The sequence below is a fragment of the Nicotiana tomentosiformis genome, chromosome 3 (assembly GCF_000390325.3).
Source record: "Nicotiana tomentosiformis chromosome 3, ASM39032v3, whole genome shotgun sequence".
Classification (NCBI taxonomy): Eukaryota; Viridiplantae; Streptophyta; class Magnoliopsida; order Solanales; family Solanaceae; genus Nicotiana; species Nicotiana tomentosiformis.
In genome coordinates, this window is record NC_090814.1 from 115,610,930 (window position 1) to 115,636,890 (window position 25,961).

The window sequence follows — 25,961 nt, forward strand, 5'->3', positions numbered from 1 at the left end:
AAAAGCAGAAAGACATTCAAGACATTGAAAAGGTCACCTAAGCAAAGATCTCCAGTTGGGATAAGGCTGATTGAGCACAAATACAAATGGTACTGGGTGTGAAACGATCAGGGTTGATGTAAAGCAAAAAGTCTCTTGAAACTGACTCACGCTGATTGAGCAAAAGCCAAGCTGCCCAAGACTCAAGGCCACAAACCGACCACCACTTTTAAAACTGACAAAATTTTCTTTGTTTGAAACAGGAACAAAGCAGTGCAAGGAAAGTGGTTCAAAAGAAGAAAAAAAAAGAGAAGAGAAGAGCCGACAAAGGGAAGTTTCTCAAATCTTTGCCTTTATTTGTCTTGCTAGTGTGCATAAAATATTGTCATTGCTCTTCACATTTTTCCTCCTATGATGAAAAGTCCTAGTCTGATAGATTTTCTCCCAATAAAAATCTTAGTCTGATAAAATTTTCTCCTAAGATAGAAAACCTAGTCTGATGCATTTTTTCCTATGATAGAAATCTTAGTCTGATGAATCTTTCTCCTAAGATAACAAAAAAGACCTATTCTGATGAATTTTCTCCTAGGATCGAAATCTTAGTCTGATGAATCTTTCTCCTAAGATAGAAGACCTAGTCTGATGAATTTTCTCCTAAGAAAATCCAGACTTCCCTTTTTTTTAACTTATTATCCTAGGAGAAAATTCATCAGACTAGGTTTTCTATCTTAGGAGAAAGATTCATCAGACTAGGTTTTCTATCTTAGGAAAAAATTCATCAGACTAGGTCTTCTATCTTAGGAGAAAGATTCATCAGACTAAGATTTTGATCCTAGGAGAAAGTTCGTCAGACTAGGTCTTCTATCTTAGGAGAAAGATTTATCAAACTAAGATTTCTAACCTAGGAGAAAATTCATCAAACTAGGTATTTTTTCTTTTTTCCTTTTTTGGTATCTTAGGAGAAAGATTCATCAGACTAAGATTTCTTAGGAGAAAATTCATCAGACTAGGTTTTCTATCTTAGGAGAAAGATTCATCAGACTAAGATTTTGATCCTAGGAGAAAGTTCATCAGACTAGGTCTTCTATTTTAGGAGAAAGATTCATCAGACTAAGATTTCGATCCTAGGAGAAAGTTCATCAGACTAGGTCTCTTTTCTTTGTATCTTAGGAGAAAGATTCATCAGACTAAGATTTCTATCCTAGGAGAAAATTCATCAGACTAGGTCTTCTATCTTAGGAGAAAGATTCATCAGACTAAGATTTCAATCCTAGGAGAAAATTCATCACACTAGGTCTTTTTTGTTATCTTAGGAGAAAGATTCATCAGACTAAGATTTCTATCCTAGGAAAAAATACATCAGACTAGGTTTTCTATCTTAGGAGAAAAATTCATCAGACTAAGATTTTTATTGGGAGAAAATCCATCAGACTAGGACTTTTCATCCTAGGAGGAAAAATGTGAAGAGCAATGGCGATATTTTATGCACACTGGCAAGACAAATAAAGGCAAAGATTTGAGAAACTTCCCTTTGTCGGCTCTTCTCTTCTCTTTTTTTTTTCTTTTGAACCACTTTCCTTGCACTGCTTTGTTCCTGTTTCAAACAAAGGAAATTTTATCAGTTTTAAAAGTGGTGGTCGGTTTGTGGACTTGAGTCTTGGGCAGCTTGGCTTTTGCTCAATCAGCTTGAGTCGGTTTCAAGAAATTTTTTGCTTTACATCAACCCTGATCATTTCACACCCAGTACCATTTATATTTGTGGCTCAATCAGCCTTATCCCAACTGGAGATCTTTGCTTAGGTGACCTTTTCAATGTCTTGAATGTCTTTCTGCTTTTTGAGCAATTTGTCTATCAGAGAGAATCACCAATTATCTTTGCTTGCGCCCAGTAGGTTGACAAGAGTCTTTTGGGGGCAAACATTTTCACGAACCCTCAAGGCATGTTGACAGTAACGACTAAGTGTGCTGGCCAAATTTACTTTGTACAACTGAAAAGCTGGTAGCAGATATTGAAATCTTTTCTTGCTTATTTTGACAAGGACTGACTCAGAGTGAAGGACACAATGATGCAAAGAAACAAGTATTAACAAGAAATGCCCATGTCGGAAGGACAGAAGGAAGAGTTTTTTTTTTCTTTTTTTTTCTTTTTATTTTGCGGTAACTAGCCTTAATGATCATGACATGCATTTTGGACTTAACAGTCTGATCTATCAAACTGACCAAATCTTCCCTTTTACCATTCTTATGACTTTGAAGCCGGGCTTGTTCTTGCCAATCCTTTACATCAGCTTCACGACTCACTTTCGACAAGTAGTGCCCCGAGGAAGTTTCACCAACAAGCCTCTCTCATTTATTTATCTCTGCTTACTGTCGCCTTACAGTGCCCGTGAGGGTTTTCACTAGTAAGACTCTCTCATTTTTTTCTTCTTTATTTTTTCTTTTTTTTTTGCTTTCTAGTGTGAGCAAATTGACAGTGTTCTATGCGTGTGACAACTGTTGCTCATTGCATGCGTCTCTTGGCATTCTTGAAGGCATATCGGGAGGTCTTTATTTGGAAGATTTTTGGATAGGGTTGGAAAGAGGGGTCGGCGTGGAGGCTCTAAGTAGACTCAATATGATGGGTTGTACACTTTACAACTCTTGGAATCGACTCTTTCAAAAGTGAAATAAAATATTTGCCCCAGTTTCTGATATTGGGGATTTTTGAATTTTTTTCTTTCTTTTTTTTTTCTTCTTTTTTTTTCTTTTTTTTTTTTGAATTCTTATTTGGTTGGACCGAACCGTGTAAGGCCGCCTATGTATCCCTTTTTTAAAGGAATCAGGTCTAACGTAGTTCAAACATCTGACCTAACTATTATTTTTTCATCTTTCTTTCCGCTCTCTTTTTTTCTTTTTTCCTTTTTTTTCAAAACAAGTTGCCCAACTTCTATTTTCTAGGACATGGACCTTTGACTATTTTATTTTTTTTGTTTCACTTGTACTTTCTAAGAGTTGCCCCAGTTTGTACTCTTAGGGCGTGGACTTTTCTTTTTATTTTTTCTCTTTTTTTTTTCTTTATTTTTTTCTTAGACTTTTGAGTCTAAACTTGATTTCAAAAGAGGGCGGTTAAAGAAAATAACACAGGCTTGAAAGGGATAACGAAGGGTATAAAGTATTTGGATAGTAGAAAAAGGGCCTCCCAGCCTTGAGAATGCCAATCACATTAGCCCTTCACAATCACAACATTGATGTACATGTTGCTTTCTGGTCTTTTTTAGTGTAAAGTTGTATGAGCAATACTTTCCTTGCAGTGAATGACCCTTGTCAATTTGGGTGACTTTTCTTCGATTTTGTCTTGATGTAGAAGATGCATTTTGCCAATAAACTGATCCATTTCAAGTTGACTGGGATACACCTTCTTTTGAAAAATTCTTTCTATCTCTTAGTGCTAAACAGACTTCAACACATCCGATTATCCTTAAGTCCGATTTCCTCAATGATTCAAAAGGTAGAGATCCTTAACTATTATGAGCATGACTGCTTTTATTCCATGTAAACTTGGTTCATTCTTATTTTCCGAATGTTTCATATCTCTATACATCTTCAAAAGTCTCTTTCTCAGTTATCCAATTCAAGACTAAATCAGTTTTCTAAGATCTGACCAAAAATTTCGCATGCATGTCATGTCACTAGAACTAGCGTGAAAAGAACTATGCACAGAAATGGACACAAAATAACTGACTGCTTTTTATTGAATAAAGAATAGCAGGGTCCGATAACACAAAAAGAAGAAGAAAAGAAGACAAAATAAGCTACCATGGCTAAAAGAGGAGTGACTTTCCAGTTGTTAAGCGACATCTTAGCCACACATTTGCGCATCAGCATTACTACAACATTTAACCGTTTTGATTGCTCTGGATTCAACACTCAAATTTTGACAATCATCCAAAGCAGGCCATGTCCTATTGCTCAAATCTGATAAAGTCAACTCCACATTTGTCTCCATTTTTATTTTTTACCGCCAACTTTCCTATTTGCCTTTCTGTGACCTTGGATCAACAACAGTTGTGTTTGTTCCATTGGTTGAAAAGATGCTTTTATTTCCGAAGGATCGTGAAATCGCCATTGCAAACTAACAAACCGACCACATTTAACTAGCTTTTTTTTTCAAAACAACAAGCATGTTAGAATAAACACTCTCTTTCTTTTTTTCTTTTCTCTCTTTTCTCTTTTTTTTTGTTTCTTTCCTTTCTCTTTTTTTTTCTTTTTTTTTTGTTTCTTTCCTTTCTCTTTTTTTTTCTTTTTTCTTTTTCATTCGATCGAACCTGATGTGGGTTGCCTACGTATCATATGGGAACATGAATCAGATCTTGCATAGTTCGGGAGGATTATGAATAGATAAATAAGCTAACACTTTTTTTTACTTTTGAAAACACTCAAACAATGAAAGCATTTAGAAAAAGAATATGTACTTTTTGCAATTTTGTTTTTGTTAAATTTTCGAAAGAAAGGCTTTTAAAGAGGAAAGAAAATATTTTTGATTTTGGTTTTTTTATTTTGATTTTTCTTTTTGAAATTTTTGAAAGAAAGACTTCTAAAGAAGAAATAAAATATTTTTTGTATTTTTGATTTTTTTTTTTGAATTTTGGGAAAAAGACTTTTGAAAAAAAGGTAGAAAATATATTTTTGGATTTTGATTTCATTTGTTTTCTTTTTCTAATGAAAGGCTCCTACAAATAAAATATTTTTTGAGTTGGGATTTATGTATCATGACTATGCCACGGAAATCGTACCCATAGTCACGATGATTTATTATTAATCGCGCCCAAAGCAAGTTACGATGTACATGGATATTTCTTAACTACATTTGAGATGCATTATGAGGCCAAGAGTTTATGGATATGGAATTATTGTGAAAAAATGGAGTAAATCAGTTATGGAAAAAGTGTACTAGTTTGTAGCCTTACTTACATGTGGACCAAGTAATATTCAATAGTACATTAGTGATGCCCAAATTTTAGCACCTTTGCCAACCGAATTATCATGTGCACCCATTATCTATATTTTGTCCAAATACCGACATGCCCCCATATTCCCGTCAATTAGAAGACATATTAACAAACGAGCACTAAAATGCCTCACCAAGAATGAAACCATCATGGAGATAATTGGAATAACGGTACAAACATGAAATGTTTCCCACATGAACAAACAAATAAGGCATGATAAACAAGACACTAAAATAAAGGATAGGGATCATGTATTCATAAGCAATGTACTGTAATCAAGTGAAAATCAGAAAAGCGAGACGAACCCAATGATTAACATAACACCTCCAAGGACATATGCTCAGGTAAAAAAGGAATATATCCAAACAAAATAAATTCTATAAAGAAACTAAATCCATCTGCTTCTGATTCAACAAAGAAGTCCAATATTTTGCAACTTAAGAAGTTAGTATTATTAAATTGTTTCACCAAATAAAGTACACCCACCTTATTAACTCAAAATCAATCCGCTTTTAATTCTGAAACTTGTTCTATCCTATAGGATTCAACAAAAAAAATCATACTACTTCACAAATCAGTACAATACCAATATAATTTAAGCAATGAACACATCGCTAAGAAATGCACAAAGCACCGAAATTGCACAAGAACACTAATAACAAACTAATCACTGTTTTAACCAAGTCAAAGGCACTCTCGTTTAAAAGTGAAGAATAAACAAAGAGCCAAACAAATATTACAACCAAATGCTACAAGAATAAAATTCAGAAATTGAATAATGAACAAGAATTCAGTATTGAACCTTTTCAGAAGCCAAACGTCTTCAAGAATTTTTTTTTTATTAGCAATCACATTTGAACCCAACAACGAAAAGCATAAAGCAAGAAGTGGCTCACGTTTTTTGACTGGGACTTTGGACAACGGAAGCGTCGAACAGATTTCAAACAGAGGCCTCACTGACTCGATGAGTTTTGCGGTGGCTTAAGGGGTGTTTTCGGACTGTTTTTCGGTCGGTGTTTTGGGGGTTAACGGCTGAAGCAATGGTGTTTCAAACGGGTGATTACGGGCTGGAATTTCGGTGGTGTTAAACTGGTTTGAGAGTGGAGTTTGGCGGGTGCATTTCAGGTGATGAAGATGGAGGTTTTTAGGTAGTGACGGAAAGTGGGTTTACTAGAGGAGAGATGATGACTTTTATGGCTAAACCCAGGTGAAGAAGGAGGAGCTGCTGGGAATTAGGAAATTGAGAGTAGCCCTTCTTTTTTTTTTTTTGTGTCCGGGGCATCTCGAAATTAGGTCTTAGGGATTAATTGGTGGCCAAGTAAAAAGAGTGTGTATGGGCATGTGAGCTTTTGAGAGAGAGCATGTGAGTTTGTTACCAAAGATAAGGAAGAATCTTGCCACATGAAAATGACTCATTGATTCTTGCTTTAATTAATATTTTTTTTCTTTTAAGAGTGTAAAATAAAAATACTAGCTAAATATTTTAAAATCAAGAACATATAATTTTTGTGATTTTTAATTTTTTTAAATAAAACCTACTAAAAATGAAATAAAGGTTAAAATATATAGATTAAACTTAAAATTATTTACATACTAAAAAGTGTTGAAAAATCACAAGTATGATAAAAAATTAGCTGCTCACAATATGTATACCTCGAGTAATTTCAACTTTTTCATGATGTAAAAGTAGAAATCATACAGATCTGCAAAGGGAGCTGACAAAATAGATAATCAAGCAAATACATAACAAAGATACAATAAATGCAAACCACTAATATATAGTTGCATAAACGTCAAATTTAGTTCCCATCTTACCTTTACCCGTTTATTTATGTATGTAATTAGGCTTAAAGAATGGTAATCTCGACTTCAGAAAGAAGAAAGTCTTTAAGAAACTAGTGCTAAGAATTATACAGTTTACTAAAGTAATTTTAAAGCGATATAATTTGTGGTACTTAGATTTGATTTTTGGCTTAATTTTGAAAACCAAAATAAAATTCATTAGAAACAATTTTCGGAGACAGATCTGATTTCAGATTAGTTTTTTGTTAATAATTCTGCGGAGAATATTTGTATTAATTTTTCTGAGAACCTACCTTTTTAGATTGTTTTTGGCCCTAAGTCCTAACTTTTGGGTTCTCATAAAAGAGAAGGCTCTTTTATAAGAAGCTAACGGGATGGACTGGCCGCCCCGCCCCTTCCCTTAAGCTTTATTTTCTGATTTTTCTCCAGACAGATCATGTTCACGGACTAAGTTAATATCTGTAATTATTTGTACTTTCAGAGAATAATGTATAACATCAAGTGAATAAATATAATGCAATATTGCTTATTACAACGAACTATAGGAAAAACTGTTTATCCATGGAATCAATTTAAGAGGTAATTAGTTCTATAAGCCAAGTGGGGTCAAATTTTCTATTTAGTACATAGTTTATAATGCAAGTGCACGTTACGTTTTAGCAAAATTCTTCTTCAGTTCTTAAAAAAAATAATCTTAGGATCCAAGTTATCTAACTTGACCAAAGAGAAGAGGAAAGTATATTAATGGGAACATGTAATGGACTAATGGTGTTCGTAAATTTTGTGTACCTTTTTTTTTCATTTTGGCTTAATTGTATTGGGTAATATAGTACTATATCGATTGTATGTTTTTTTCTTCTTCTTTAATGAATACGTGAATACTCCATTCGTTTTAATTTATGTGACATACTTTCTTTAATAGTTTATTCGAGAAAAAATGATATATTTATATATTTAAACATAATTTAACTTTAAATATTTTATTTTATCCATTTTACTTTTAATGAAAAACTTTTATAATCACACAAATATTATAATCTCATAAAGCTATACTTTTATCCTTTAAGTTTTTAATACTACAAATTTCAAAAAAAATTCCCACTCTTCATCAATTTTGTGTTAAATCAAATTATGTCAGCATAAATTAAAATGAAAGGACTAGTAAATTTGCATTCTAGTTGCATATTGTGATTTGCAAATAATCTACTGCAAATATCAAAGTCTCTGACATGATTACTTCACTTAATTCCTCGATCGTCGATTCAAAATCAGGTATTGCTGAAACAAATACCACCTCGTCAGTTTCAGTAATCAACTTGCTTGTTATTAATTTGTTAACCATATACTTTCTCCGGTTCACTTTAATTGATTTTTGACTGTTTTCACACATATTAAGAAATTCACCTTTTAATATTAATTGATCATATTAATTTTAATTTTTTCATTAGAAATACAACAAATATTCTTAGGCTATAGGGCAACTTTGGAAAAAAAAAGTTAATTCTTTCTTGATATTTGAAACAATCAAATATTATGGACTACAAAAAAAAAAGACCAAAAAATCAGTTAAAGTGGAACAGATAGAGTAATAATTATGGTTTTCTGAATAATTTAAAACAAATTGCATGAGAATATTATTTATTTTGTGTCATTACGACGTGTTGGATTAAGGAATCGTCCCCGGGTTAAGGTTGTAAAAGAAAATAGTGTTTCCACGTATGAGGCATGCAGAAAACAATTAGTCCAGAGAGTTTTTGTTTAAACATGGAGAAATTATAATTAAATACGAGATTAGGGAGATCCAATCTTAATGGAGAATTATCAATGTGTGTCAGTCATAAAATCACCATCAAGTTGGGATTAAGAAATTGCAACTTCCTAATTATATAATTCTTATCGTGGTTAAGGTTTACATTAATGACTATTTAATCATTTATATTAGATACTAAACTACAATGTCGTATACATAATTATATACTACTACCAAGTTTCTAGACCAACGTCCAATATCCAAGTCACTTCGTTCTAAACCTTGTGGTTTCTCGATACCTGTCCCCTCGTTTTTGTTGATCTTTGAATTTGTATTCATTCATCCATGTTCTCTGTATAAGTGAAGTTTCTAGAATAACATAATGAGTATGGCTGATTCCTAAAATTCATTAAACCATGACTATTTTATAAAATTTGTTCTCGATAATTATATCATGACCCCCACCCACCCACCCTTACACATACACATACTAATAGCAACATAATACTTAAATGAGAGGGCATAAAGGAGAATATTTTCCAGAATTTGTTTCCTTATACATATCATTTTCTGGCAACCAGTAATGTTGATAATTTATTCGGCCTTAAACACATCCCGAATTTCATCTTTGGTGACACTTTTTTAGTTAGTGGTAGGAATGGCGACAATTATTCCATCTATTTTAATATTGAAAATTAGATTTTTGAGGTTGACAACGATCTTCTTTTCGGAATGAACTAGAAAATTCTTTTTTATAGTTATCGAAACTCGAGTTATCTGAATAATGGATTTAGGGGCGAAGATCCCTACTAAAATTCTTACATCTATGATACTCAATATAATTGGAATAATCATATTAATAGCTATCTTAAGTCTCAAACCAGTATAGATACTTCCATTATAAGTGGTAGTGAGAATTACGGTGACAGTTACATTTATAGGGCTATTTTGTGATCGTGAAAGTCAAAATAGTAGTGAAAACGAGGGTTCCGGTAAACTCCATTAAACATGAACAATGACTTTCTTTTCTCATGTTTTTCTCCGATAAACCGTTTTAAATAATTTCTTAATCTTAGAGAGTATCCAAATGTAAGATAGAGTTCTTTACAGAAAATATTCCTTCATACTAAACATCCTTAATCTATTACTAACTGTAATCACAATCTAATCTTAAAATACTCAGTTCTCTTCAAGAAATCAGCTACATGTACAAGAACTAAACATATATTATACATCAAAATCTCTTATAAAAAGGTGTAATTTCAAACGGGTCTAAAACCTTGAAATCGAAACCTTAAATGCAAAGGTCATCCTCTGCTTTTTAATGAAAGTATCTCATTCCACAAAACTGTAACAAATAATTAGGACATGAGTAACAGCTAACCAGCAGCTTAACAAGTTGTGAAACCAGAGAACTTAATTAGCTTGTCTAAAGAGACTATTAGTAATTTTTTGTATGTTCAAATTATTAGTGAACATAAAAAATTAATGTAGTCGTCTCTTTCGTTGACTGATCTGAAAACTGCCATGCGGCTACTCCTCTGCTCATGTTTATCTTTTCATTTAAAATTTGACTAATATTTTTTTTTTGGTAACATTGTGAATTATCATTAATATCAATCAAACAGTTACAAACTAAAGAGCACCTCCTCACAAGAAACTGTGAGTAATGGCCTCAACATATCTTAACTATATAGCTATTGCCTGCAAAAAACCTCTGCATTTTCGTGTTTTCCTTGAGTTCTTACTTACTTCCGGCCTATCTATTACTTCTTTTTTAATCTGTACAACTATAACCTTAGTATTTACATTAGTTCCTCTAAAAAAATTCCAATTTTCAACCTTTCAGGTGTGGTAGATGACTGCTTCCAGAATAGCTACAACTACGTCTTTCTTGAATTGCTTCCATTTCTCCTTTTTTATACTCCTTAGAACCAGGGCCACTTCTCCTCCAGCCAGTTGAATACCAGTCCATTGCATTACTGTAGTTCTCACTTCCTTAGACCAACTACACTCCATAAACAAGTGTTGGACAGTTTCATCAACCTGATCATTGCACATACAATAATTGATGTCATTGACTGGGATGTGCAGCTGTTGTAGTCTCTCCCTTGTTAGCAACCTGTTATGATAGGCCATCCATGTGATAAATCTGTGTTTAGGCAGAGCAGTTGCATTCCAAATAAGGTCAATAGTTTCTAGTTTCCTGTGATTTTCAATAATGGTGAGGTAACTCTTTGTAATTGAGTATTGCCCTGAATGGCTTAAGATGTCCTGATCTTGCTAAAACCAGTTTTACATTTCCTGCTTCAAATGATTTAACTTTCTCCAATACCAGCTACTGTCCTGAGGGGCTGTATGATCCCAAATACTTGAATCTGATTTTATATATAATTCATGTACCCATTTCACCCATAAGCTGTCCTTTTTCACAATAAGTTGCCAAAGCAACTTCCCAACTAAGGCCTTATTCCACTCATTACACCTTTTGATATTCAAACCTCCACAACTTTTTGGTAAGCAAACTTTAGTCCAAGCTACTAGGGATATCTTCCTCTTCTCCTCTGTACCTCCCCATAGAAAATCTTTTTGCAGATTTTATCCACTTCTTTTACTACACTCTGTGGGAGAATGAAAACTTATTCCCAAAAACTGTGGATAGGGAATATGACAGAGTTGATCACTTGAAGTCTGCCAGTATATGAAAGCTTTTTGGAGTATCCAAATTTGATTTTGCTAGTAATCTTTTCAATCAACTGATGGCATTCTAATTTACTCCACTTCTTAGGTGATAAAGGCAGTCCAAGGTATCTAATAGGAAATGATCCTTCACTAAAGCCTGTTATATTCAACAGCTCTTTTTTGTCCTCCTTAGTTATCCCTGCCATGAATAAACTGGATTTGTTCATGTTAGCAACTAGTCCCGAGACCTTGCTAAAGTGAGTTAAAGCTTCAACCACTCTTTTCACATACCCCACCTCACCTTTGCAGAATATCATTAAATCTTCAGCAAAGATCATGTGTGTGAGTTTCAACTTCTTACACATTGGATGCATTTTAAAGTCAGGCAAACTACCCATGCTTTTGAACACCCTTGACAAGTACTCCATTATAAGAACAAATAGTAGTGGTGACATGTGATCACCCTGTCTTAAACCTCTTCTACCTTCAAAGTAGTCATGACTCTCCCCATTCACATTAACAAAGAACTTAGTGGTTGACACACAGTTCATTATCAACATGATGAACTTAGTTGGGAAGCCTAGCCCATGAAGTACCTCTGTTAGGAAATCCCAGCTGGCCATGTCATATGCTTTCCTCAGAACAATTTTCATTAGGCATTTAGGTGTAGTTTTTCTATTGTAGTGCCTTAGTAAATCATGACAAATTAGCACATTATGGAGCATTGATATTTTTGGCACAAATTCTGACTGGTTGTCTACCACTAGTTCATTTACCGCATCCTTAAGTCTACTACAAATCATCTTTGAGATGCATTAGTATAGTACATTGCAACATGAGATATGTCTGAATTGACTAGCTACTTCTGGTTCTGGTATTTTAGGAATCAAAGCTATGCAAGTGGCATTCAATTGTTTCAGTAGTTTGCCATTCTGAAAGTAATCCAATATGGCAATAGATATATCTTCACCTATAATTGACCAAGCAGCCTTAAAGAACCAACTGTCATTGCCATCTGGCCCAGGACTCTTGTTGCTTTCTATCTGAAATATTGCTCTTTTAACCTTTTTTTTTAAAAGGCTTCAACAACTGCACTTGATAGTCACCTGATAGGATATGTTCATTAGCTAGGAATTCCTTAACATCTCCTTCTCTATAATCAGCCTCCTACCCTAGTAGGTCTTCATAATAGCCTACAAGCATTTAAGCAATTGTATCTGGATTGGACTGCCAATTACCCTGTACATCTTTCAATTGAGTCACACTTAATCTGAAGTTCCTGTGCTTGATAACTGAGTGAAAATAGCTAGTGTTATCATCTCCCAGTTTTATCCAATTGGCTTTGCTCTTCTGCTGCAAATATACCTCTGTTAGGTATGAGGACCTCCTGAACTTTTGGTACTTCTGAAATTCATCCTGTTGGAGACCTTGATCTCCAGGATTTAGCTGCAACTGCTTTTGTTCTTGAATGAGGGACTCTCTATCTTGCTTAGCTTCTGTCTCAATGTTCCTAAAATATTGAGCATTCAGCTTTTTAGCCCCCCCTTTTAAGAGCTTCAACTTCCTTACCACTTGTAGCATTTTACAGCCTTCCACTTGCATATCCCATCCTTCCCTTACTATACCTAGGAACTGAGGGTGTTGAGTCCACACATTACAGTATTTGAAGGATCTTTTCCTCCTAGATTGGTCCTCATGTGATATGATTTTGATAGGGCAGTGGCCACTTATTCCTTCAACAATTATTTGGCACAACAATTTGTCTAATATTTTCTTGTTTCAAGAATCATGATCTGGAGTCTAGCTGGATTCTGATCTTGCTCCTTTTATATCTACCTATTAGCTTAACCTAAACCAAGTCCGACTAAGGATTAATTCTTGTGCTATACCACTTTTGCCCAAAACCAAGTCACTTCACTAGTACCCTTTAAAAGAAAAAAAGATTCCCTTTTCACGGTCAAACCTTTGTATAATAGTTTTGTTTGTTCACTATACATCCATAATAATATTTAATATTTATATCTTATTTTTTGTGTTCTAGTTAAAAAAATAAAACTCATTGTTCAATTTGTTTATCTTATAAAATATAGTAATAAAACTATTTAATTTAAAAATCTCAAATTGATATTCATTTTGCACTAGTTTAAAATTTTAAAAAGATACTACTGTATTAACAAGGTGAAATGTGTGAAAAATGGTACAACACAAAAAGTCCCCTATTTTATCATTTGATTTATCATATTTCAAGTTAAAAAGAATTTTTGGCGTTAGGGATTCCTTGTTGAAATTTAAAATTTTTATTAATGTTATTGATTACCCTCGAAAATGGATAACAATTGAATTTATATGCAATTTTAAGGATATGTGGACTAATTCAATACAAGTGATCAATAATGTTAAATAAGTGAACTAAAGAGAGAATAAATAATCAAACCAATTGTGATGTTAGGTCCGAGCTCGGATCTGAGCGTATGTATTATTCTTCCCTCGATTCAAAGCCAAATACTTATGAAGAACTATGAGCAAAAATAAGAACTCTGAATAACTTTAGAAGCAGAGAAAGCAAGTGTATATTTCCTTGATATGCGCGTTACAGTGTGCCTATTGAATAATAAACTTCCCTTTTATATAGTAGGAGAGTTTTACCCTATGTATAATTCTAAGAAAAGTAAAAATCTTCTTTTTCATTGATCACTGATCCGCTGTCGATACGGGCCGAGATCCACGTCGTGATATCCGGTTGGGCGCAAATATCACAGCCCTTCGTTAGTCGTGTATAACTGTTTGGTTATGCCTTCCGAGGTCTTGAAGCCCGAACCGGATTCGGAGGGCGTTGTCTCGATGGCCCCGATGGTAAGCGCTTTGTTTGGGCTTTAGTACAAGAGGTTCTTAGCTTTGATCCATATTTCATGTAGTTATGTCCTTGCTTCATTTGCCCCACCAGAAAATTGAGATGCTCACTAGTCCCGATTTTACCCGTATACAGATAGTCCCCTCATTTTTCAGAGAGTAGATTTGCCGAAACGATGAGAAACGATAGATGAACCCCGGTTCCTTCCTTCGTACGTCACGATCGAAACGACGAAGAAGTCGGAACATCCCATCAGTCGTGTCGTTTTGACTTCGGACACGTGTCAACCACCGGCTGGTTGTCTTCGAATGCGAAGCGTCACGTACTTTCCCTATAAAAGCTTCTATCCTCTGCTCTTTTTTCACTTTTCGATCTAGCTTCCACCTTTGAATTTTCTAGATATCACCAACTTCTTTCAAACCTTCATATCTTTATTTTTGATATTCAAATTCTCATAATTATTCTTAGGTCTTACCCAAATTTTCTTTAAATCTTCATACTTTGCTCTTCAGCCTTCAAACTTGTTCCTTCAAACCTTTATATTTTTTTCTTTATATTTTCAAACTTTACCAGATAGCAATGGCTAAAATGTCTAAATCAGTTCCTCAACATGCTGCCTCTTCATCTTCCCACCCAGCCACAAATGCTGAGGTGGCTACTTCCGAGGCAGTTGTTCTCGAAGTGGCCGCTCCCGAGGTGGCTGCCTCCGGGGCATCTGCCCCCGAGCCTCCCATGAGCTTTATACATAGGGGTTTCTCAATTGCGGACGACTTCATAGTCGAGAAACCCTCATCCAAACAGGACCGGGGTAAATGAGCATTGAGGTATATATGCTCTGTGACCGAAAATGCCATTCCCATGGTCCGATGGGACTGTAAATGGGAAGGCAAGGACGTAGTAGTCCCCGGGCCTGAGAGCGTTATTACTACCTGCGTGGAGGGGTATTTAAGTATTTATACTAAGCCCTTCACATTAAGCCCGGTAGACCCAGTTGTTTTGGATTTTTGTAAGAGATACGAGGTGTGCCTTGGGCAAATCCACGTCTTTCTGGAGGATCGTGATCCTCCTCCGTTATTTTGAGAATAACACAGAGTCTCGTTGGTTCACTATTGACCACCTGCTCCGTCTATACAGTCCCTAAATTTTTTGAAAAGGATTAATTAAGTTACACACCGGGCCAACAATGCCCCTATTTTGAGTATTGACGAAGATCGAGACCGAGGCTGACATGGGTACTTTGTTCAGGTGAATACTGAAGACTTGATCCCTCTCGAGTTCATGACATTCCCCGAGAAGTGGAATGCGTCTCGTAAGTGCAGCCTTTCTTAAAGTGTCAATTTTTCTTCATCTCATTTCTCATCATTCGTATTAGTGGTTGTGCAGCTATTGCCCGGGTTCTAAATGCAGTCCCCCGACTCAAGAGGTGGATCAAAGGCATCTACAAACATATGTCATACTTCGAACGCACTTGGCACAAGCTTTCGAAAGCCGATGGGAGGCCCGTTCTCATGGTAAGGTTCTCCTCTGAATAGCTATTACTGTGCTCTTAACTCACATCATACTGACCTTTATTCTTTCTTTTATAGGTTTGCCTAAGACCACCGAACATAGGCCTCTGGGAGGGGATTAGGAAGTGTCCTTGTCCGTTGATCCCTCTGTAACCGGTTAACCCAGAGCTGCCGCGGGTGAAAAGAAGAAGAGGAACAAAAAACCCTCAGGCTCCCCAGGTCTTGAGGTGAAGCCAAAAAAGAGGGTAGCCCGTAAGCCCAAGAAGAGTACCAACTCTCGGGTGCTGGGTCCCGGATTCCGATTCGCTTCTCCGGCTCAGGGACGAGTCGGAAGAAGATGACTTTTTTGTTGCCCACGGATCGACCCCTCTCGGGGATCATGCGGCGATTGAGGAGAAGAGCCTTGAGGTCGGGACCCTCCCAGTCCGAGGGTCCGAAGTCGAGATGGAGGTCGCGACCTCTCAAGCAACTTCTCCTACCTTGAAGGAGGCTACCAGTGTGATTGACATCGTTGAGACACCCTCCTACACTAATTCTATGCTCGACGAGGCCCAAGAGGGCAAAGAGAAATCAAGTGAAGGAGCACAAGGTATGGATGACCCCCTCCGTTCCTTCTTTGACGACATGGACGTGTCCAATTCGGACGATTTTACCGGGCTGGGCAACTTGGAGGTCCCGAAGAAGGACGTGCTTTTGGAAGCCGGCGGGCAGAGTTCGAACCCAAAATTAGTTAATTAGTTTTCCACTCCGAGTGTGGACCCCGGTCGCATGAGATCGGTTATTCCTGCTGTCCTGGAGGATGCTGAGGTTCTATCTGCTCCCGTGGGCATAGCCAGCTACCTCCGATGCCTGGTGATCGAAGAGGACCAGGTAAAAATGAATGAGGTGGGTGTGCCGTGTATTTTTAATGAGGCGCAGCAGGCGTTGAACCGGGTAAGGCATCATTACATCCTCTTGAATTTCACTCAGGTTTTAATATCTCTCACGACTTTCGTTGTTTTGCAGGCCTCGGTACTTCATCATGAGAACTTTCTTCGGTACCGTTCCGAGGTCAACCAGCTCGAGTTCGAGCTTAAGGACTAGGCTTGAAAGAAGGATATATACAAGCTCCTCAACGAGCAACAAGACGGGTCCATCAAGGACCTTTAGGCCAAGCTAGATAGGGCTCAGAAGGAACCTTCGACCCTGAGGCAGGAACATGCCGACCTTGTTGAAAAGGTAAAGATCTTTGAAGTTAGAAACGAGGAACTAGTCATAGTGGATAATGATAAAACCTCGCATGTTCAACAGAAGATCGACCAGATCGACCAACTCCAAATCTAGATGAATGAGATCCAAGCCATGGCCGATGTGTGGAAGAGCAAAATGGACCAACTTGCTTCGGAGAAGGAAACCACCTAAGCAAAGCTGGCATCGGTAAAGGTTCAATTTTGGGTGGTGAAGGAGAAAGCTAAGAATCTATCCCAACTTAATGAGGATCTCCAAGCACAACTAAGCTCGGCTGTCGCAGAACGTGACACCCTCGGTAGAGAGTACGAAGCAATAAAGTCCAAGTTGGACATAACCTCCTCCGATGCCAAAGAGATGGTAGCCCAGTACAAGGCCGATGTTGAGGCTGCCGAGACCCGCCTGAAGACGAAGTTTGGATATATGAGGCAGTTGTCTCGAAGAGAGACCCACAAAGAGATTCACGCCCTAGGCTTCGACCTGTCAACCGAGATCGAGGAACCAATAAAGCTTGAAGCCGAGGCGAAGAAACTTTCTGAGCCTGAATGTGCTGAATTCTCCAAGGGTTCTATGGGATCCGAAGGCTCCGACGGTTCTGGCGACAAGTCGGGCCCCAGTGAAGATCACACATGAATGCCTTAGAACTTTTTTTGTTTTTGTCTTGTGTATGTTTTTTGTTTATTTTGAGGCTGTTTTTGTTGGGCCTTTGTAAATACATTCCGAAATATATAAAATCTCCCTTTCTGGCAATTTCAAGTCTCTACATTTTTAGCATCTTTTCATAATTTCTATTCTTGCAAATATTTCTAACGCCTTAGCATATAATCAAATGTAGTAATAAGTCTTTCGTTTTTCAGAGGTCCGAACAGAGCCTGACTTCAATGCAACTTTATTTGCTCGAGGCTTTGAAAACTCGGTGTGATCTAAAGTTTTCCCAAGATGTTTAAGTGATTTTAGACGATGCTTTTGCCGAGGGTAACCTTTTAGTAGGTTTTGAATTTTTATAAAGGCCTTATGTTTTGATTACGAGCTTCGGACATCTCCGAACCATTTTTTAGGGTGGCCGTAGCCTTTTGTGCTTAGGCACTACCTAATAGGGTTTGTGCCTTCGAGATTTAGTAGCCCGAGTTGCCCGAATATTTTTCGGATGACAGTCCCCGATTAGGGGTAGCCCTTGGGCTCGATGGTCCAGGAATAGGGGTAGCCCACGAGTACTTAGGATCTATGTTTTAAGATGTAAAAATGCGTAATAGCAAGGTGGGAACTTTCTTTCATCTCTATGTGCAAAGTACATGATCGAAAGTGTGTAAAAGCTTGTATCATGACTAAGGTGGCCTATGTGGGCATAATTCACTTGACCGTTTGGCCCTTACAATAAATCCTAACCACCGAGCCTAAGCTATTCAAGTACAAAATTTTCTTCTTTCCTTGCTAAAAACCATAACCCGAGGGTGATGGCCCCCATTTAATCCGATTTAAGACCGGCCTTCGAATCTAAGTTAGCACGATTTACTGTTGCCTCATTAAAAACCTTGCCAAAAAATTCATTTGGGACAAAACCGGTTCAAGGAAAAAGAGTGCAACGCGTGCTTTCAGACCTGATAGTCAGATTCTCGCTTGACCATTGCATGCAAGTGTTAGTCCGATTCATAATATTATAAAAAGTAAATGAGATCGTACCTTAGCAGTAGTACCACTTTAAGTTTGTCATGTTTCAGTTGTTCGGTAGCTGTACATTGTTTCTTGCTTCGAGTTTGTACGAGCCTTTGTCGGTAATTCCGATGACTCGATATGGTCCTTCCCAATTCGGTCCCAACTTCCCTTACTTCGGGTTTCCGGTATGCAATGTTACTTTTCTTAACACCAAGTCCCCGATATTAGAGTATCAGAGGTTGGCTCTTTGGTTATAGTATTTTTCTATTCGCTATTTCTGGGCAGCCAGCTGGACTAGGGCGGCCTCACTCCTTTCATCCAATAGTTCTAGGCTCATGCTCATGGCCTCATATGCGATTCTTTGGTCGCATATCGGAACCTGAGACGCGGTTCTCCCACTTCTATTGGTATTAATGTTTCGGCACCGTAGACCAATGAAAACGGGATGGCCCCGGTACTAGACTTCAAAGTTGTACGGTATGCCCTCAAGACTTCGGACAGAATTTCCTTCCATTTTCCTTTGGCATCGGTCAACCTCGTTTTCAGGTTTTGAAGTATGATCTTGTTTGTAGATTCCGCTTGTCCGTTCTCGCCAGGGTGATAGAGTGTCGATAGTATCTTTTTAATCTTGTGGTCTTCAAAAAACTTGTTTACCTTGCTGTCGATGAATTGCTTCTCATTATCACACACGATCTCGACTGGTATCCCGAACCGACATATTATGTGGTCCTAAATGAAGCCAATGACTTTTTTTCCCGGACTTTCTCTAACGCTTGAGCCTCGACCCATTTAGAAAAATAACCGGTCATAAATAATTTAAATTAAGCCTTCCCAGGTGCCAAAGGCAGGGGACCGATGATGTCCTTTCACCTATTTCAAGAACGGCCATGGGGACAAGGCCGAATGGAGTAGCTCTCTGGGTTGATGGATCATCGGTCTCTAACAGCCATCACATCTTCGTACAAAGTCCTTTGTATCTTTCTCCATGTCGATCCAGTAATAGTTGGCCCTGATTATTTTCCGAACCAAAGATTTGGCCCCTGAATGGTTCCCGCAAGTGACTTTGTGAACTTCTTTCAAGACATATTCAGTATCTCCCAGACCCAAGCATATGGCGAGCGGGCTGTCGAATGTTCTTCTGAACATAGTCCCTTCGGGCAAGCTAAACCTGGCCGCCTTCGTGCGCAAAGCTTTCGATTCTTTAGGATCTGAGGGCAACTTCCCAGTCTTCAAATAATCTATGTATTCGTTCCTCCAATCCCACGTTAAACTTGTTGAGTTTACTTCAGCATGGACTTCTTCTACCACCGAATTCATAAGTTGTGTGACTATTCCCGAACTGAATTCATCGTCATCAACTGATGATCCCAGGTTAGCTAGGGCATCAGCCTTGCTATTTTGATCGGGGCATGTGTTGCAGGTTCCATTCCTTGAATTGATGCAGCGTTACCTGCAACTTGTCTAAATACCTTCGCATCCGTTCTTCATTTACTTCGAACGTTCCATTGACTTAATTTACCATAAGGAGGGAATCGCACTTAGCTTTGACCTCCTCGGCCCCAAGGCTTTTACCCAATTCGATACCTGTAATCATGGCCTCATACTCGGCCTCGTTGTTAGTCAATTTCACAGTTCTAATAGATTGCCTAACTATGTTACCCATAAGTAGTTTCAGCATGATGTCGAGCCCGTACCCCTTTGTGTTCGAAGCACCGTCCATAAAAAAGGTCCAAACTCCCGAGGTAATCCCCAAGGTTAATAATAGTTCCCTTTCGACTTCGGGTATTATGGCTGGTGAAAAGTCGGCTACGAAGTCTGTCAAAATTTGTGATTTGATGGCGGTTCGGGGCCGATACCCGATATCGTACCCGTTAATTTCGACTGCCCATTTGGCTAACCGACATGAGAGCTCGAGTTTATGCATGATGTTCCTCAGTGGGTAAGAGGTTACGACATAAACCGTGTGGCATTGTAAGTTTGGTTTTAATTTTTTGGGGGCGATTAGCAAAGCGAGCGCCAATTTTTCCAGGTAAGGATACCTTATTTCGGCCTCGCCTAGAGTTATACTAACATAGTAAACAGGAAATTGTATACCTTCCTCTTCCCGAACTAAGAATCCACTTACTGCCACCTCGGATACCGCAAAGTAAAGGTACACTTGCTCATCCGCCTTAGGAGTATGGAGCAGGGGTGGACTTAAAAGGTACTCCGGGGTCCAAAAGAAGTTACTCTTCTTCTTCAATAGTGAGAAGAACCGATGGATTTTGTTAGAGGACCTCGATATGAACCTTCCCAGAGTGGTTATACGCCCTGTTATCCTCTGAACGACCTTGACACTGTCTACCATGGTGATGTATTCTATAGATTTGATTTTATCGGGATTGATATCGATCCCCCGGTTGGACACCATGAACCCGAGGAATTTTTTGGATCCGACCCCAATTGCGGATTTTTCTGGGTTCAGTTTCATATTGTATCTCCTCAATATGCCAATGGTTTCCTGTAAATGTTTCAAATAGTCCTCTGCTCGCAGGGACTTGACTAACATATTGTCAATATAAACCTCCATTGATTTTCTTATTTGTTATTTGAACATCCGGTTTACTAGGCGTTGATAGGTGGCTCCGACATTTTTTAACCCGAACGACATTACGTTATAACAATAGGTGCCGAATTTAGTGATGAAAGAAGTCTTTTCTTGATCGCTCGGGTCCATCCGGATTTGGTTGTACTCGGAATAGGCATCGAGAAAGCTGAGTATCTCATGTCCGACCGTCGCATCGATCAAGCGATCGATGTTAGGCAAAGGAAAAGAGTCCTTAGGCCATGCCTTGATCAAGTCTTTGTAATCTATGCATATTCTTAATTTATTCTCTTTTTTAGGCACTACTTCTACATTAGCTAACCAGTCCGGGTATTTAACTTTCCGAATAGAACCTATTTTAAGGAGTTTAGATACCTCGTTTTTGATGAATGCATGTTTGACTACGGACTGAGGCCTCCTTTTCCATCTAACTGGGTGGAACTTCGAATCCAAACTCAACTTATGAGTGATTATCTCCGGCGGGAAATCTGTCACATCAAGATGGGACTAAGAGAATCAATCTATGTTGGATATTAGGAATTCAATGATTTTTTTTCTGAGCTCGGGAGTTAAACCCGTGCCTAGGTATACCTACTGATCAGGAAAATGTCTAATCAATATTACTTGCTCCAGCTCCTCGACCGTTGATTTGGTGGCATCAGAATCATCAAGGGTGATGAACGATTTAGGGACTCCATAATCGTCATCCTCGCCTGCTCCCCACTCCTCCGATTCGGTTGGGGCCGGCATCGGCGTTTGCTATTTAGTTTCTTCCTTCCTAATCGGCTCTGTGTTTTTTGATGTTGAGAGCATGGGCACCGGGATCACCTCGTTGACTGCGAACATTTCTTTTACAGCCGACTGCTCTCCGTAAACCATCTTGATTCCTCCTGACGTGGGGAATTTCAGTGCCTGGTAATGTCGAGGGTACTACCCTCATGTTGTGAACCCAAGGCCTTCCGAATAAGGTTTTATACCTCATGTCCCATTTGATCACGTAGAATTTGGTATCTTGCATCGTCCCAGCGGTATTTACGGGCAAAGTTATTTCCCCTTTGGTAGTTTTGCATGCCATGTTAAAACCGTTCAGCACTAGGACCGCCGGCACTATTTGATCTTGTAGCCCCAACTATTCTACGACCCTCGATCTGATGATGTTGGCTGAGCTGCCCGGATAAATAAACACACGTTTGACCCAATATTTGTTTATAAGTACAGATATCAGCAGCGCATAATTGGAGTGCAAACTATGACTAAAATACGGGATTCTAGTCTACCATCAACACCCAACACTTAGACCATTACTCGTTCTCGATAATTCAAACTGCACTTCACATAGAGACGACCTTCTTATCAGACAACTCCCCTAATGCATCATGCCAAGAATATTTAAAGCAAACTAAGCACCCTATCATAACATCCTAGCCTCAAGACTCGACTCAAAAGCACCACGTATGTTTTAAAAACCCGCTCACTTACTCAAACATAGAGGCAAAAGATATTACCTTTCCTTGGAAAATCATGTGCTCTCACACCAAAGATAGAGAGTATCCCCACGCACAATAAAATTCAAAAACAAATAGAAACTCAAGATAGAAAGTGAATAAAATTTATGCGCCACAGAGAATGTACCATAGGCTTGTCCGTAGTGTAATACTCTACTAATTGAGCTCATTCTGTCAAGGATCAAGTATGACTTTATTTTGGGGTTAATGTAGGATGCAGGACGGGTAGGATATATTTGGATATAGTGAATACACTTCCTTAAGTACTTTAATACATATACATTAATAATTTAAATCCCACACTTGTGTTGAACCAAAATCCAACCTTCACAACATATTAACACCAAGCTCCCAATTTCTTTAAGCATACACAAAGCAAGATTTACCACTAGCAAGGAATAATTTTTTTTAATAATATATACAAGCACAAAATGTTTTTCCTTTTTTTCTAGATTCCGATTTTCTCTTCTTCTTTTTTCAATTCCCTACAAGTGTCTCTCACAATTTTTTTTCAAATAGTGCACCTTTCTCCTTTTCTATAGTTCCACTCAAAAATTCAACCAAACCTTCACTTAGCTTTTAACAAGCTCATAACAAATTCAAGTGCTCAAGAGAGGTAGAAGGTTCAAACAAATGGTCAATTCAAACAAAATGGATCAGACTTGTAGTGTGGTTTCCAAAGAAATAGGAATACAGGATCAACGGGGATAACTAAGATGCACATTAATTTGATGTGTAAAAATATATACCTAGCTCAATAAAGAAATGCCTATATTACTTCCTAGACTGAACATGACTATTATTTCGCTTTGCAAATACACGGGGCAAGTTCTAGATATCAACCGACATGCATAGAATATCACAATATCTCACACACACATTGGCACATAACTCACCTAGGACCGGATAAATCCCGACTCTCTAGTCAAAGCAGTTAAGCAAAGTCACAATCAAATAATTTAAGGTACTTTTCTAAGAGTCAAGAACTAAGCCTAAGCGTCACAAATAAGACATTCACTGCTCTCACGGCAAAACAAGGTCAAGGAAAGTCATCTTCATTTAATACATAACACAAGACTTTACTACTTCTACTAAAAGAAAAACTAACTACACCTGGTTAAACAACAACCGTTGGAAAAGAACCGCGACACAAATAAAAACCAAGGAAGAATTATTACACTACCTAAGAAAAACAAAATATATATTTTTCTTCAACTTTAATCCCTTAAGAAGATAGCCAAGGAAATCCATCGTCGGAAAAAGTCAAAAAAAAAAAAATCAATCAAAAGAAACGATTACAAACACACATATACATATATACATTCCCCACCCCATACTTTAAATTGTGGCATGTCCCCATGACAGACAAATAAAAAGCAAGAGGCAAAGGAAACTTCTCTAATTCATCTAGTCAGGGTCTGAATCGAAGTCGGGATCTCCTTTGCACACTCGACCCAGTGCAGACATCCATACTGAGAGCTTATTTTTTGCCTGCTTTGGGTACACCCCACACTTATTAGCTTCACTCTTTCCAATTTGCTCTTTCAGGGCCCCCATTTCTCCTTCCATTTTGAAGATCAACCTTTCATCCCCCACGCTGAGCATGAGCTGCCTTTTCTGAATATCTAGAATTGCTCTGCTCGTAGCCAAGAAGGGTCTTCCTAAAATCAGCAGGACCTCCCTATTCTCCTCCATGTTCACCACAATGAAGTCCACCGAGAACATAAATTTGTCTACCCGAACTAGCACATCCTCCACTATTGCTTCCGGTATGATTGTGGTTTGATCTGCCAGCTGCAAAGACACATGTACCGACCTGATCTCTCCAATATCTCCCTCCAATTTCTTGAAAATAGACAAAGTCATAATATTAATGGAAGCACCTGAATCACACAAAGATTTTATAAATTTAGTACTCCCTAAAGTTCAAGGTATAGTAAAACTCCCTGGATCTCTACATTTTTAGGGAGCTTATTCTGCAAGATGGCACTACAATGCTCTGTGAGCTTGACCACCAATGTCTCTTACACTTTCCGTTTCTTGGACAATATCTCCTTCATGAATTTAGCATAAGCTGGCATCTGTGAAAGCACCTCTGTGAAAGGTATATTCACATGCACCCGCTTGAACACTTCTAAAAAGCGCTCGAATTGTTTGTCTAACTTTTCTTTTCGTTGCTTCTGGGGAAAAGGTAGAGCATGCATGTATTTGCTCTCTTCAGTCTCATTATTTGTTGCTTTATCATCCTTCTTCTTTTTCTGAGATCTAGTCTTCCCCTTCTTATTCAGACCATCATCTACCATTCCTGCACCTTTTTGAATGTTATCATTCTTATGCTCTACCACAATCTCCACATGTCTTTCAACCGGCTCATCATTTTTCTTTGCTATGGGATCCTCCAACTCGTGCCCACTCCTCAAAGATACTACATTTAGTGCCTCTTTTGGATTTCTTTCAGTATCAGTAGGGAGTGTCCCTGGAACCCTCTTAGACAATAGAGTAGCTAGTTGCCCAACCCGTCTTTCCAGGTTTCGAAAAGCTGTGCCCAGTTATTTGATAGCTCCACCATGTTCTCGTATAACTGAGCTATGGGCAAACCTCTTATTTGTCTTAATAATAAAGGCCTTAATTAGATCTTCCATGCTAGACTAATTAGACTATGAAAGCTGATATTGCTGTCGTTGCTGGTTTTGAAAACTTGGAGCTCCTTGTCCATATGGTCTGGAGTTATTCTGCTACCATGAGTTCAGGCTACCACTTGGTAAGTTCCAAGAAAAACCTAGGTGCCTCTGTCCCATAGGATTGAAATTATTACCACTTGGTAGTTGTCTCTATCAAAGCTTCCCACGATATTTACCACTTCATCAACAGCTAAGGCCTGACACTCATACGTTGGATGACCGATTCCACAGGGTGATTGTTGGTTCTAGACCTTGGCTAATGTCAACTTTCTTATCTCTTTGGCCATGGAATCTAGTTAGGCTTGCACAGTTATGTTAGAGTCTACTTGATGAACCCCAACTGATCTTTTTCTACCATTACTCTCAGCAGGCCACTGGTTAGCATCTTCAGAGATTTCATCAAGAATTGCACCAATCTCTTTAGGAGTCTTCTTCATCAAAGGACCTCCAACTGCAGTTTTCAGAGTTCGTCGTGAGGGAGGTGTCAATCCATCCCAAAAAGTCTTGGAGTTGCATCCACAATTCAATCCTATTATGCTGACACTTCCTTACTATCTCCTTGAATATTTTCCAGGCCTCAAAAACTGTTTCAGTGTACGTTTGGCGGAAGTTGTGAATTTCCCTTCTCAATTTCACTATTTTTGCAGCTCAGAAGTATTTGTCAAGAATCTTTCTAGTCATATCTTCCAATTTCCTGATCGACCCCGTTGGTAAGCTACGAAGCCAATGCTTCGCATTATCCTTCAGTGA

General features: G+C 38.0%; 1 long non-coding RNA gene across 1 annotated transcript in view; it reads right to left on the reverse strand.

Annotated features, from left to right (window-relative positions):
• Window positions 1–639: 639 nt before the first annotated feature.
• The window catches only part of LOC138907166 (uncharacterized), an 82,339-nt gene continuing 57,017 nt past the window's right edge, over window positions 640–25,961 (reverse strand). The window contains exons 2-3 of the long non-coding RNA XR_011414928.1: window positions 987–2,578; window positions 640–913 (exon numbers count right to left, since the gene is read on the reverse strand). This is a non-coding gene — a long non-coding RNA (uncharacterized lncRNA). The remainder of the gene's footprint in view (window positions 914–986; window positions 2,579–25,961) is intronic.